This window comes from Anomaloglossus baeobatrachus, chromosome 11, assembly GCF_048569485.1.
Source record: "Anomaloglossus baeobatrachus isolate aAnoBae1 chromosome 11, aAnoBae1.hap1, whole genome shotgun sequence".
Taxonomy (NCBI): Eukaryota; Metazoa; Chordata; class Amphibia; order Anura; family Aromobatidae; genus Anomaloglossus; species Anomaloglossus baeobatrachus.
Window position 1 is genome coordinate 49,711,861 of NC_134363.1, and position 15,000 is coordinate 49,726,860.

A 15,000-nucleotide genomic window follows, 5' to 3' on the forward strand; every position below is an offset into this window, starting at 1 on the left:
ATCCTCCACCTCCAGACAAAAAACAAGGGCAATAAACAAACAGTAAACAGCACAGATCGGCAGGAGGGCTGATGAATGGGAAGGAGATACACAAAAGTAGCTAAAAGTCATTTACACCCCCCTCTTTAAACTATAGCAAAAACATCTGCATGGGCTGAGGCGGGAGATTTAGTGCTGATTTTGTAATGGGATTTGTGTGACCACCTGGCTTCTTAAGTGTCATTGATCTTAGTGACAGATATTGGGATCATGTGGCCCAAAAACTTCAAACAATCCATATTAAGCTGGACATGGCTATTAGATCCTGATCCTTCGAAAGGGATGATTCCGGAGATAGAACTTATGATGATTCCGGAGATAGAACGTATGATGATTTCGGGGTTAGCACTTATGATGATTTCGGGGATAGGACTTATGATGATTCTGGGGATAGAACTTATGATGATTCCTTGGATAGAACTTATGATGATTTCGGGGTTAGCACTTATGATGATTTTGGGGATAGCACTTATGATGATTCCGGGGATAGAACTTATGATGATTCTGGGGATAGAACTTATGATGATTCCGGGGATAGGACTTATGATGTTTCCGGGGATAGAACTTATGATGATTCTGGGGATAGAACTTATGATGATTCCGGGGATAGAACTTATGATGATTCCGGGGATAGAACTTATGATGATTCCGGGGATAGAACTTATGATGATTCCGGGGATAGAACTTATGATGATTCCGGGGATAGAACTTATGATGATTCCTTGGATACAACTTATGATGATTCCGGGGATAGAACTTATGATGATTCCGGGGATAGAACTTATGATGATTCCGGGGATAGAACTTATGATGATTCCTTGGATACAACTTATGATGATTCCGGGGATAGAACGTATGATGATTCCTTGGATAGAACTTATGATGATTCCGGGGTTAGCACTTATGATGATTTCGGGGATAGAACGTATGATGATTCCATGATTCCGGGGATAGAACTTATGATGATTCCGGGGATAGAACTTATGATGATTCCTTGGATAGAACTTATGATGTTTCCGGGGTTAGCACTTATGATGATTTCGGGGATAGAACGTATGATGATTCCATGATTCCGGGGATAGAACTTATGATGATTCCGGGGATAGAACTTATGATGATTCCTTGGATAGAACTTATGATGTTTCCGGGGATAGAACTTATGATGATTCCGGGGATAGAACTTATGATGATTCCGGGGTTAGCACTTATGATGATTCCTTGGATAGAACTTATGATGTTTCCGGGGATAGAACTTATGATGATTCCGGGGATAGAACTTATGATGATTCCGGGGATAGAACTTATGATAATTCCTTGGATAGAACTTATGATGATTCCGGGGATAGAACTTATAATGATTCCTTGGATAGAACTTATGATGATTCCTTGGATAGAACTTATGATGATTCCTTGGATAGAACTTATGATGATTCCGGGGATAGGACTTATGATGATTCCGGGGATAGAACTTATGATGATTCCGGGGTTAGCACTTATGATGATTTCGGGGATAGAACGTATGATGATTTCAGGGATAGAACTTATGATGATTCCGGGGATAGAACTTATGATGATTCCGGGGATAGGACTTATGATGATTCCGGGGATAGGACTTATGATGATTCCAGGGATAGGACTTATGATGATTCCGGGGATAGAACTTATGATGATTCCTTGGATAGAACTTATGATGATTCCTTGGATAGAACTTATGATGATTCCGGGGATAGAACTTATGATGATTCCGGGGATAGAACTTATGATGATTCCGGGGATAGAACTTATGATGATTCCGGGTATAGAACTTATGATGATTCCTTGGATAGAACTTATGATGATTCCGGGGATAGCACTTATGATGATTTCAGGGATAGAACTTATGATGATTCCGGGGATAGAACTTATGATGATTCCGGGGATAGGACTTATGATGATTCCGGGGATAGGACTTATGATGATTCCAGGGATAGGACTTATGATGATTCCGAGGATAGAACTTATGATGATTCCGGGGATAGGACTTATGATGATTCCGGGGATAGAACTTCTGATGATTCCAGGGATAGAAGTTATGATGATTCCGGGGATAGAACTTATGATGTTTCCGGGGATAGAACTTATGATGATTCCGGGGATAGAACTTATGATGATTCCTTGGATAGAACTTATGATGATTCCGGGGATAGAACTTATGATGATTCCTTGGATAGCACTTATGATGATTCCGGGGTTAGCACTTATGATGATTTCGGGGATAGAACGTATGATGATTTCGGGGATAGAACTTATGATGATTTCGGGGATAGAACTTATGATGATTCCGGGGATAGAACTTATGATGATTCCGGGGATAGGACTTATGATGATTCCAGGGATAGGACTTATGATGATTCCCGGGATAGAACTTATGATGATTCTGGCGATAGTACTTATGATGATTCCGGGGATAGAACTTCTGATTATTCCGGGGATAGAACTTCTGATGATTCCGGGGATAGAACTTATGATGATTCCGGGGATAGAACTTATGATGATTCCGGGGATAGAACTTATGATGATTCCGGGGATAGAACTTATGATGATTCCGGGGATAGAACTTATGATGATTCCGGGGATAGAACTTATGATGATTCCGGGGATAGAACTTATGATGATTCCGGGGATAGAACTTATGATGATTCCGGGGATAGAACTTATGATGATTCCGGGGATAGGACTTATGATGATTCCTTGGATAGAACTTATGATGATTCCCGGGATAGGACTTATGATGATTCCGGGGATAGGACTTATGATGATTCCGGAGATAGAATGTATGGTGATTCCGGGGATAGGACTTATGATGATTCTGCGGATAGAACTTATGTTCGATCACTTCTTGATGACGACTCTTGATCAATAATCTTTCGAAAAAATGATCTGTGATTAAAGAATAACAGTCACCATAAGCACATCATTTCTGTGCCTGGTGTAAATGTCTCACTCACACTTGCGTATAGTCTCTTAAATTTGGGAGGAAAATGACAGGTGCGTCTTATAATCCGAATGTAGCTAACTGGGTGAGGTGGAGAGGAGTCACAGGAGATGCTGAGGGCCTCGAGCGCTGTGCTGCGGGTTTACTGTAGGCGGTGCGCTGGGCTGTGCTGTGGGCTGTGCTGTGGGTGGTGATGCAGAGGCCATTCTGAAAATTTCGTCGGTGAGGGCTTCAAGTAATGGCGCCCGGAGTCAGCGCGTGCGCAGATGGAGCTCTCGGCTCAAGATCTCATCTACACACACACTAACTATGGCCCATTGATCTCCCTGCAGCGGACTTAAGGAAAATGGCACCCGGAGATGGCACATGCCCAGATGAGATCTCGGCTTGTCATTGAACCAAGAGCTCCACCTGCGCATGCACCGACTCCGGGCGCCATTGCTTTGGCACCTGCACCACCGACAGTTTCTGGATGCTCCTCCTGCCTCACAGCGTCTGCAGCAAGAATCTGGGACACCCGCGGCCCCATCTGCAGCATCTCTCTACTCCACACCACCCCTGCCTCCTGCGCTCTACCACCGGTGCCCCCTCTGGTAAGACACCACCAGATTATAAGCACCCCCATTTTTCTCTAAATTTGGGGTGCGTCTTATAATCCAATGCGTCTTATAAAACGAAAAGTAGGGTAATTTCTCCATCTTCTGCATTGCCTGGGTCTGCATATATCAGATTCTAGTCGATGACATCAGTGCACTTCCAATATTACACACGCACCCAAAGTCTTGTATGGGTGCTCAATATATGCTGCCAATCGCAGCATGGAGAGATTTTTGTTTTTCATCCCAAATGAGAAAAATACACTGAGACTGCTCCATAATGTAACATTGAAGCAAGTGCTATCTAATAGTGATTCACGAGCATGCTCACCATTGATCGATCCTCAATCGAGCATCTAGGTGCTCGGGATCACTCATTACTTGATCGAGTATGACTGGTGCTCAAGTGTCATGCTCAAGTCCCTGCCCGCATGTTTTGTAGGGATTACCTGCCTCTTACAGTATGACTGCAGGTTTGACACAGTGGGAACATCAGGGTAGTGTCACGTCGGGGGAGGAGAGGACCTCTGGCAAGCAATGCACCACACAGGGTACACTAGGAAAACAATACATGGGTTGGCCCTCAATCTAAAGCTGGGTTTACACGCTGCAACATCGCAAAGGACATCGCTCTAACGTCACCGGTTTGGTGACGCAATAGCGATCTCCATAAGTCTCTGCTAAGTCTCTGGTGAGCGTTCAACCTGGCAAACCTGGCCAACAACTTACCAGCGATCCGGACCTGCAGAGCGACCTAGCTGGTTGTTGGGGACGTTGATAAGCAGCCTTTTGAAAGGGAAGTTTCTAACAAAGTCGCTGAAAAGGATTCACACACTGAAACTTCATGCTGCACAGCGGGAAACAAAGGACCTAGGAATGGTCCTGAACGACTTGTAGTGATCAGCAACTTCCAGCAACTTCACAGCAGGGGCCAGGTCGCTGATAGGTTTCACACACTGCAACATCGCAAACAACATCGCTATTGCGTCACAAAACCGGTGACGTTACAGCGATGTCGTTTGAGATGTTGCAGTGTGTAAACCCAGCTTAAGGAGAGGGGAGCAAAGTCACCTCCTAGCAGTTACCTGAGGCTGAACTGTGCACTTCCTAACATCCCTAAATGGGTTCTTCCCCCCCGTTCGCCAATAACGTGCCTAGGCCCTTGCTGACCCTAAACGCATCCTGGTTAGTGAAGGCCAGTGAGGTGCTCATCTAGCCACTACCATAAGACAATATGAGGTAGGAAAAAGTAATAGGTGGAGAGAGACACAACAAAGAGCATTTCACAGTTTCTTCAACAGGAACTTCGCAGCTGCAACAATAAAAACACCACAGCTATGCAGAGACAAGTTCCTTCAACATAGACAGCTAAGGAGTGAGCTATAGCCGGCATAGGGAGGAGTGAGGAGTGGATATTTACAACAGAAAGGAGTGACTGCACCTAAGCTTACAACTGCCTGTTAGAACACTGCAGGATAGAAAGGAACCTTAACCCCTTCAGTGTCGAATTTGGACCAAAGATTCTTTTGTGTGATGTTTTTTTTCGCAGGTGTCACCCTAGTTGCATCTGTTCTTTTTCTTGTCTGTTTTTTTTTTTTTGCTGAACTTTTTTAGGTATTGACTCATCAACAGATCAGTTAAAAATGGATGAAACCCAAATGGAACTCTGACGTACAAAGTATGTTTCTCATCCATTTGTAACCAATCCCCATATAATTTAATGTCCGAGTCTGATCCAGATGAGAATAGGACATGCTCAGAGTTTGACGGAACGGACACAAGAGGTGTTTGTATGGATCAATGCAAGTCCATGGGTTTGTGTGATGTCCAAGAAAAAAACGGACAGTTAGTACTAGGATGTGTGATTGTAGCCATACAGTCCTATAGTAATAGAGGATATGTACTTCTGCTTCCCTTCCATGCTAATGTCCAATCAGATTGCCTGGAAAAAACAAAGTCACAGCAACCTAGTGTGGACTAGATTAAGCAAGAAGATATCAGCTATTGATCACAGATAATCCTATTGAATTGCCTAGTTAAGAACTGACCGCAGGTTGTTCTATACAATAAGCGATCACTGATTATAAATATTGCACTCATTAAGGAATGGAAAGATAATGTATTGTGCACATATGGGCCATAATGCAATTTTTTATGATTGAATTACAAATATCTTTGGAAATTATTATTCTTTATTATTATAGCGCCATTTATTCCACGGCGCTTTACAAGTGACAAGTGTATACAAAGAAACAAGTACTACAATCATGAAAATTACAAAAAAAGACTTGTACAGGAGGAGAGAAGACCCTGCCCACAAGGAGGAGAGAGGATCCTACCCACAAGGAGGAGAGAAGACCCTGCCCATGAGGAGGAGAGAGGACCCTACCCACGAGGAGGAGAGAGGACCCTGCCCACGAGGAGGAGAGAGGACCCTGCCCACGAGGAGAAGAGAGAGGACCCTGCCCACAAGGAGGAGAGAGGACCCTGCCCATGAGGAGGAGAGAGGACCCTGCCCACAAGGAGGAGAGAGGACCCTGCCCACGAGGAGGAAAAAGAAACCTGCCTGTGAGGAGAAGAGAAGACCCTGCCCACGAGGAGGAGAGAAGTCCCTGCCGATGAGGAGGAGAGAGGACCGTGCCCACGAGGAGGAATGAAGACCCTGCCCACCAGGAGGAGAGAAGACTGCCCACGAGGAGAAGAGAGGACCCTGCCCGTGAGGAGGAGAGAATACCTTGCCCACGAAGAGGAGAGAAGATTCTTCCTGCGAGGAGGAGAGAAGACCCTGCCCATGAGGAGGAGAGAGGACCCTGCCCACGAGGAGAGAATATACTGCCCACGAGGAGAAGAGAGGGCCCTGCCCGCAAGGAGGAGAGAAGAGCCTTCTAACGAGTAGGAGAGAAGACCCTGCCCACAAGGAGGAGAGAGGACCCTGCCTGTGCAGGCTCACAGTCTACAAGGGATGGGTGAGGGAACAATAGGTGAGGACAGAGCTGGTTGCGAAGTGGTATACTGGACTGAGGGTTACTGTAGGTTGTAGGATTGTCAGAAGAGGTGGGTATTCAGGTTCCTTTTGAAGGTTTCCACGGTAGGCGAAAGTCTGATATGCTGGGGTAGAGCATTCCAGCATAAGGGGAGGGCGCGGGAGAAATTTTGGATGCAATTGTGGGAAGAGGAGATAAGAGAGGAGTAGAGAAGGAGATCTTGTGAGGATCTGAGGTTATGTACAGGTAGGTATCAAGAGACTAGGTCACAGATGTACAGAGGAGACAGGTTGTGGATGGCTTTGTAAGTCATGGTTAGTGTTTTCAACTGGAGTCTTTGGGCAATGGGAAGCCAGTAAAAAGATTGGCAGAAAGGAGAGGCTGGGGAGTAGCGAGGGGAGAGGTGGATTATTCAGACCGCAGAGTTTAAGATAGATTGGAGGGGTGCAAGAGTGTTGGAAGGGAGGCCAGAGAGCAGGAGGTTGCAGTAGTCAAGGCGGGAGATGATGAGGGCATGCACTAATGTGTTTGCTGATTCTTGGTTAAGGAATGCACGAATCCGGGAGATATTTTAAAGTTGTAGTCGACAGGAGGTGAAGAGGGCTTGGATGTGTGGCCTGAAGGATAGAGCAGAGTCGAGGGTTACTCCGAGGCAAAGAGCTTGTGAGACTGGGGACAGTGAGCAGCCATCAACATTGATGGCCAGGTCAGTTGGAGGGGCTGAGAGAAGAGGAGGAAAGATAATGAATTCAGTTTTGCCCATGTTAAGCTTTAGGAATCGCGCAGAGAAGAAGGATGAAATAGCAGACAGACATTGTGGGATTCTTGTTAGTAGGAGGTGATCTCAGGTTCAGAGAGGTAGATCTGCGGATCATCACCGTAGTGGTGATACTGAAAGCCGTGGGACTCTATGAGTTATTATTTTATCGTTGATCATTTGCTGCGTTGTACATAGAAGAGAGGGGGTCTCTAATGGAAATGTGTCCACTACTACAACTCAAGACAAAAGGGATTTGGTAATGATTTACAATTGTACCCATTTTCCATGGATTAGTAGCGGAGGGAATGGGATCAACCGTTCGCTATGTGCAGAAACTTAGCAGAAACTCTCCAAATCTTCCTCCATATCTCAACACATCTCAAAAACCTTGTAGTATGTGAGCACAGAGTTTGGGAGCGGGTTCCACAAAATCCTCCTTAAATACATCTTCAAAAATTATTTTAAAACTCTTTGAAGTCAATGCTATGGGAAATTCACTTTCCTGTTCATTCGAAAAAAATTTGGAGCTTCTTTATCCTGAAGAGTTTTTTAAAAAAGCCTTTTGGGAGAAAACATAGTGCATGGCACAACTTTGAAGGAAACGTCTCCAAAACTAGGCATTGTCCAATAAAAAAAGCTGCCAAGAAAGCTTCAAGAAAATAAAAACCCCACCAACCCCCTCTTAAAAAAGGAAAAAATCCTGATGCGGTTTCTGCTCGAAAAATTCATGGTTTTAAAAAACTTTGTGTGAACATTTGCTTAGACTCCGGTGTCGGCTGTATACACAGTTGGCACTCACAGTGTATAGAGTGGAGCACTCCAAAGATGCGGTGTGCATATTCACCATTTATGTACAGTGTATATGTACATTCACCAGTGAAAATCGGGTCCAAGGTGGTCTCCCAGTTGGCTCCAGCATTTTCCAGGTTTGCCGGGTGCTCATGCTGGCCCTTTTTGGTAGGTACACACTTTATTCAAAAGTCTTATGACTCAGTTAGATAGGTTGAAAAAAGACCTAGGTCCATCTAGTTCAACCTTCCTCCACCAATTATTCATTTTGTCACTAAATTATTTATAACCCAAAATATGTGTACTGAGGAAATCATCCAGGGCTTTTTAAAAAGTTGTTATAGTATCTGCCATTACTACCTCTTGTGGTAGGCTATTCCACAGTCTGACTGCCATTACTACCTCTTGTGGTAGGGCATTCCACAGCCTGACTGCCATTACTACCTCTTTTGGTAGGGCATTCCACAGTCTGACTGCCATTACTACCTCTTGTGGTAGGGCATTCCACAGCCTGACTGCCATTACTACCTCTTTTGGTAGGGCATTCCACAGTCTGACTGCCATTACTACATCTTGTGGTAGGGCATTCCACAGTCTGACTGCCATTACTACATCTTGTGGTAGGGCATTCCACAGTCTGACTGCCATTACTACATCTTGTGGTAGAGCATGCCACAGTCTGACTGCCATTACTATCTTTTGTGGTAGGGTATTCCACAGTCTGACTGCCATTACTACATCTTGTGGTAGGGCATTCCACAGTCTGACTGCCATTACTACTGTGACGCCCCTGACTCTGTCAGGGTGTCACAAGCAACTGCACCCCTGTATCTCACGGTGCAGAACCCACCCTTCATGGTTCTGGGATCCTAACTACCAGTATTGCTTCCATCAGCACTCAAATCCTAACCACACCACTCCCTGTCAGGCACACCAGTGGTGGTCTAGCTGGAATAGGGACACCGGCCTAGGTAGTCAGGCAGACTGGTGGTAGGGAAGGAAGTCAGTTCTTAGTGTAGCCCTCAAAGAATGAGGAGCTGAGGGAGTTGGAGCTCCCTGTGTGACCTTGGTTGGGTCGCAGACGGTGGTCTGGGACCAGAGGAGTCGGAGACCCGGTCACAGGGTATTGCAAGAAGTGTAACAGACTTAGTTTTGGAGTACAGTCGGCACCAGGACATCCAGTAACCGGACCGGTACCGAGGACGGCGGGGTACAGGACCCTAGATCAGGGAGTAGCTTCACGCAACCTGATAATTCACCTGTGGAGGATAGTCTCTTTATGAGAACTCTTTATGTGAAATTTCCCCAAGAGCTCAGAGATCAAAGGCATCAACACAGCAAGGGAGATAGGGCTTTCCAGTGTATGCAGCCCACTGAAATCCCAAGTGTCTGCCATCCAGAGCACAGCTCCACTATACTATTATAAAGAGCGGGACCCTGACAGCTTCAGGCCGAAGGGTCACTCAGGAACATCTACACAATTGTGCAAGGAGGTAAGTTCCGGACCACTAAGCAATACCAGTGGGGACGGACTCCTGGACGGGCTCCCCAAAGTGGCAGCGGCACCCAGAGACTTGGTTTACTCCTGTGTCAGAGTCTGGTTATTGGCCGCCCTAACAACTGCACCACCTGAGTGAGTACGCTGTCATCCCCGGGTCCCAGCCTGCACACATCACCTCTATTCTATGATCTACCAACCCAACAGAGCCCCGGGGCCTTCCCTACCTGTGGAGGGATCACCATTTGGCTGCCCCGCTCCATCAGCCCGGGGTACTCCCATCGACAGCGTTGGTACTCCATTTACCGCGAACCACAGGTGGTGTCACGAACTGTCCGGGGACCCTCGAGCCACCGCAAAACCCCCGGATTCGAGCAGTCCGACTGCTGCATGGGCGGCACACTACCTCTTGTGGTAGGGCACTCCGCAGTCTGACTGCCATTACTACCTCTTGTGGTAGGGCATTCTGCAGTCTGATTGCCATTACTATCTCTTGTGATAGGGCATTGCACAGTATGACTGCCATTACTACATCTTGTGGTAGGGCATTCCACAGTCTGACTGCCATTACTACCTTTTGCGGTAGGGCATTCCACAGTCTGACTGCCATTACTACCTTTTGCGGTAGGGCATTCCACAGTCTGACTGCCATTACTACCTTTTGCGGTCGGCCATTCTGCAGTCTGACTGTCATTACTACCTTTTGTGATAGGGCATTCCACAGTCTGACTGCCATTACTAACTTTTGCAGTAAGGCATTCTGCAGTCTGACTGCCATTACAACCTCTTGCGGTAGAGCATTCCACAGCTGACTGCCATTACTACCTCTTGTGGTAGGGCATTCCACAGTCTGACTGCCATTACTACCTTTTGTGATAGGGCATTCCACAGTCTGACTGCCATTACTAACTTTTGCAGTAGGGCATTCTGCAGTCTGACTGCCATTACAACCTCTTGCGGTAGAGCATTCCACAGCTGACTGCCATTACTACCTCTTGTGGTAGAGCATTCCACAGTCTAACTGCCATTACTACCTCTTGTGGTAGGGTATTCCACAGTCTGACTGCCATTATTACCTCTTGTGGTTGGCATTCCACAGTGTCTGACTGCTCTAACTGTAAATAACTCTTTCCTATTTAGCTGCCAGAATCATCTTTCTTTCATCTGCAGTGAGTGCCTCCTGGTCCTTAGTATTGTCTTTGGAAGAAATAAGTCATGTGTCAGTCCTTTGTATTGACCACAAATGTATTTATACATATAAATGAGATCTCCTCATTTAAGCTAAATAAATCCGACTTTTCCAACTTTTCATCAAATGGACGGCCTCCATTCCTTGCAATAATCTAGTTGCTTGCCTTTGAATTGACTCTAACTTCTTAAAATGTGAAGCCCAAAGCTGGATCCCATATTCCAGATGTGGCCTTACAAGTGATTTATAGAGGGGTAACAATACGTTGGGATCGCGGGATCTAATCTCTCTTTTTATACACCCTAAAATCTTGTTTGCTTTAGCAGCTGCTGCCTGACATTGAGTGCTGCTGCTCAGCTTACCCAGAATACCCAAGTCATTCTCCCTTATTATTAATTTCTTAATACGCGCTACACAGTGCCCATATCAGTACTGCAGATTGCTTTTAATCAGTCATTGCATAAGCTGTGACAGTGTGGGAATGCCTTGCGCTTGTAACAGGTTTTCTCTGGTCAGTAGATTCAGACTTGCCAATATTGCCGGTAAGGGAGAATATGGTGCCTCACTGTGGCGGCATACAGCAACACACTGAGTACATATGGGTTCGTAACACAGGCCCATAGCCATATTGTATAATGCTGTACGGCGCAAAAATGCAGCATGTGAAAATATGTACATTTTGTAGATCATTCTTTGTTGCCCATAGCAACCAATCACAGAGCAGGTTATATTTTTAAATAGCTGAATACAGAATGAAAGCTGCGCTGTGACTGGTTGCTATGGGCAACGTTGTTGTATCTATGTAGGCCTTCTCAGCCCCTGGGCCCTACACTCGCTGTATTTGCTCTCATTGACATGGTCATGATTTCCATCATTTTCTTACGGATTTGACGGACTTGTTGATGCTGGGCATAGGAAGTCTTTCTGACCTGATTGTTGCGCTTCTTTGTGAATCCAACACAGAAGAGACGGAGAAGGTAGCCATCTGTAGTCTTCACATCAACATGTGCTTCAATCATGGTCTGCCATTTCTTGACCATGGAGCACACGTCACGTGTCAGATCCATACCGTGGAAGTTGGTGAGACAGTTCTTGCCCTGTACATCCTCTGTAATCAGCTTGAATTTACGGAAGGCCACTTCATCATTCTGCAGGTCAGCCAGGCTCACCTCAAACACACGTCCCTTCAGTCCATCAGAAGCGATTTTTGTTCCCTGAGTCCTTGTGACCAGCGTCTTCCCAAGATTGCGGATATTGAACATGGCAGGTGCCTTGACATCGTACCAGTCCTTCTTGGAGAAAGGGTCCACAATCTTCTTCTTTGCGCCCTTTTTGCCGCCTTTGGTCAGCCGCTTGTTCTTGCCGACTGCCATCTTGCCGAGCTGGGAGAGAAAGAGCCCCACCCTGGATATGCCCCAACCACCGTTACCACAGTCCCCACCCTGGATATGCCCCATCATAAGCCATGGACTTCCATAGCCCCCATCCTAGAAGTGCCCCCACAGTCCCCACCCTGGATGTGCCCCATCCATCCTTCCTACAATCCCCACCCACCATCCCCACAGCCCCAGCCCCTAATGTACACTTGCTTTGGCAAAACTAATTTGTATTTGGTCCTGCCAATAAAGCTTATTTGACTTGACTTGACTTGACTTGACATATATATCTACGTATTTTTGCACTCAGAGGTGTAACTAGAGTTAGATGGGCCCCGATGCAAATTTTGGACCTCGGCCTCCTCCTGTCCCCACCCCCTTGGGGGTACGGGATAATAACGCTGACACTTGGCTCTTTCCATCAGAACCCACCATACCAGAGCAATCGAAATGATTCAAGGCGAAGCTCTAGAATTGGTGCATCTAATGGATGCCACTTCTGGGGCAGCTGCGGGCTGGTATATTTAGACTAGGAAGGGCCCAATACCCATGGACCTTCCCAGCCTGTTATTAGCCCGCAGCTGTCTGCATTACCTTTTTATGTTTCATAAAATAGGGGGGACACCACTTCATTTTTTCTATTCATTTATGAAATGAAACAAACCTAAACAACTGTAGAATAAACTGCACATGAAAGGAACTAAAGGGTGCAAGTTTATAATATGTAAAGGGATTGTGACATTATCTGTCTGTCTGTCTATCTATCTATCTATCCCTCTATCTATCCCTCTATCTATCCCTCTATCTATCTATCCCTCTATCTATCCCTCTATCTATCTATCTATCTATCTATCTATCCCTCTATCTATCTATCTATCCCTCTATCTATCTATCTATCTATCTATCTATCTATCCCTCTATCTATCTATCTATCTATCTATCTATCTATCTATCTATCTATCCCTCTATCTATCTATCCCTCTATCTATCTATCTATCTATCCCTCTATCTATCTATCCCTCTATCTATCTATCCCTCTATCTATCCCTCTATCTATCCCTCTATCTATCCCTCTATCTATCTATCTATCTATCTATCTATCTATCTATCTATCTATCTATCCCTCTATCTATCTATCTATCCCTCTATCTATCTATCTATCTATCTATCTATCTATCTATCTATCTATCTATCCCTCTATCTATCTATCTATCTATCTATCCCTCTATCTATCTATCCCTCTATCTATCTATCTATCTATCTATCTATCTATCCCTCTATCTATCTATCCCTCTATCTATCTATCTATCTATCTATCTATCTATCTATCTATCTATCTATCTATCTATCTATCTATCTATCCCTCTATCTATCTATCTATCTATCTATCTATCTATCTATCTATCTATCTATCTATCTATCTATCTATCTATCCCTCTATCTATCTATCTATCTATCTATCTATCTATCTATCTATCTATCTATCTATCCCTCTATCTATCTATCTCTCTATATATCCATCCCTCTATCTATCTATCTATCTATCTATCTATATATCCATCCCTCTATCTATCTATCTATCTATCTATCCCTCTATCTATCTATCTCTCTATATATCCATCCCTCTATCTATCTATCTATCTATCTATCTCTCTATATATCCATCCCTCTATCTATCTATCTATCTATCTATCTCTCTATATATCCATCCCTCTATCTATCTATCTATCTATGTATCCCTCTATCTATCTATCTATCCCTCTATCTATCTATCTATCTATCTATCTATCTATCTCTGTATATATCCATCCCTCTATCTATCTATCTATCTATCCCGTTATCTATGTATCTATTTATCCACCCCTCTATCTATCCATCCATCCATCCATCCATCTATCCCTCTATCTACAGTCATATGAAAAAGTTTGGGCACCCCTATTAATGTTAAACTTTTTTCTTTATAACAATTTGGGTTTTTGCAGCAGCTATTTCAGTTTCATATATCTAATAACTGATGGACTGAGTAATATTTCTGGATTGAAATGAGGTTTATTGTACTAACAGAAAATGTGCAATCCGCATTTCAACAAAATTTGACCAGTGCAAAAGTATGACCACCCTAAAGGGGGCTTTACACGCAACGACATCGCTAATGCGAACTCGTTGGGGGTCACGGAATTGGTGACGCACATCCGGCCGCATTAGCGATGTCGTTGTGTGTGACACCTATGAGCGATTTTGCATCATCGCAAAAACGTGCAAAATCGCTCATCGGTGCCATTCTCAAATATCGTTACTGCAGCAGTAACGAAGTTGTTCCTCGTTCCTGCGGCAGCACACATCGCTGCGTGTGACGCCGCAGGAACGAGGAAGCTCTCCTTACCTGCCTCCCGGCCGCTATGCGGAAGGAAGGAGGTGGGCGGGATGTTACGTCCCGCTCATCTCCGCCCCTCCGCTTCTATTGGGCGGCGGTTCAGTGACATCGCTGTGACGCTAAACGAACCGCCCCCTTAGAAAGGAGGCGGTTCGCCGGTCACAGCGACGTCGCCGGGCAGGTAAGTATGTGTGACAGGTCTGGGCGATGTTGTTCGGCACGGGCAGCGATTTGCCCGTGTCGTCCAACAGATGGGGGCGGGTACCCACGCTAGTGATATCGGTACCGATATCGCAGCGTGTAAAGTGGCCTTTATCAATTTCTTGATTTGAACACTCCTAACTACTTTTTACTGACTTACTAAAGCACTAAATTGGTTTTGTAACCTCATTGAGCTCTGAACTTCATAGGCAGGTGTATC

The 15,000-nt window shown here is 45.1% G+C and overlaps 1 pseudogene; it reads right to left on the reverse strand.

Moving 5' to 3' along the window:
* Positions 1 to 11,641: 11,641 nt before the first annotated feature.
* LOC142255797 (small ribosomal subunit protein eS1 pseudogene) lies at positions 11,642 to 12,220 on the reverse strand (annotated as a pseudogene).
* Positions 12,221 to 15,000: the final 2,780 nt, after the last annotated feature.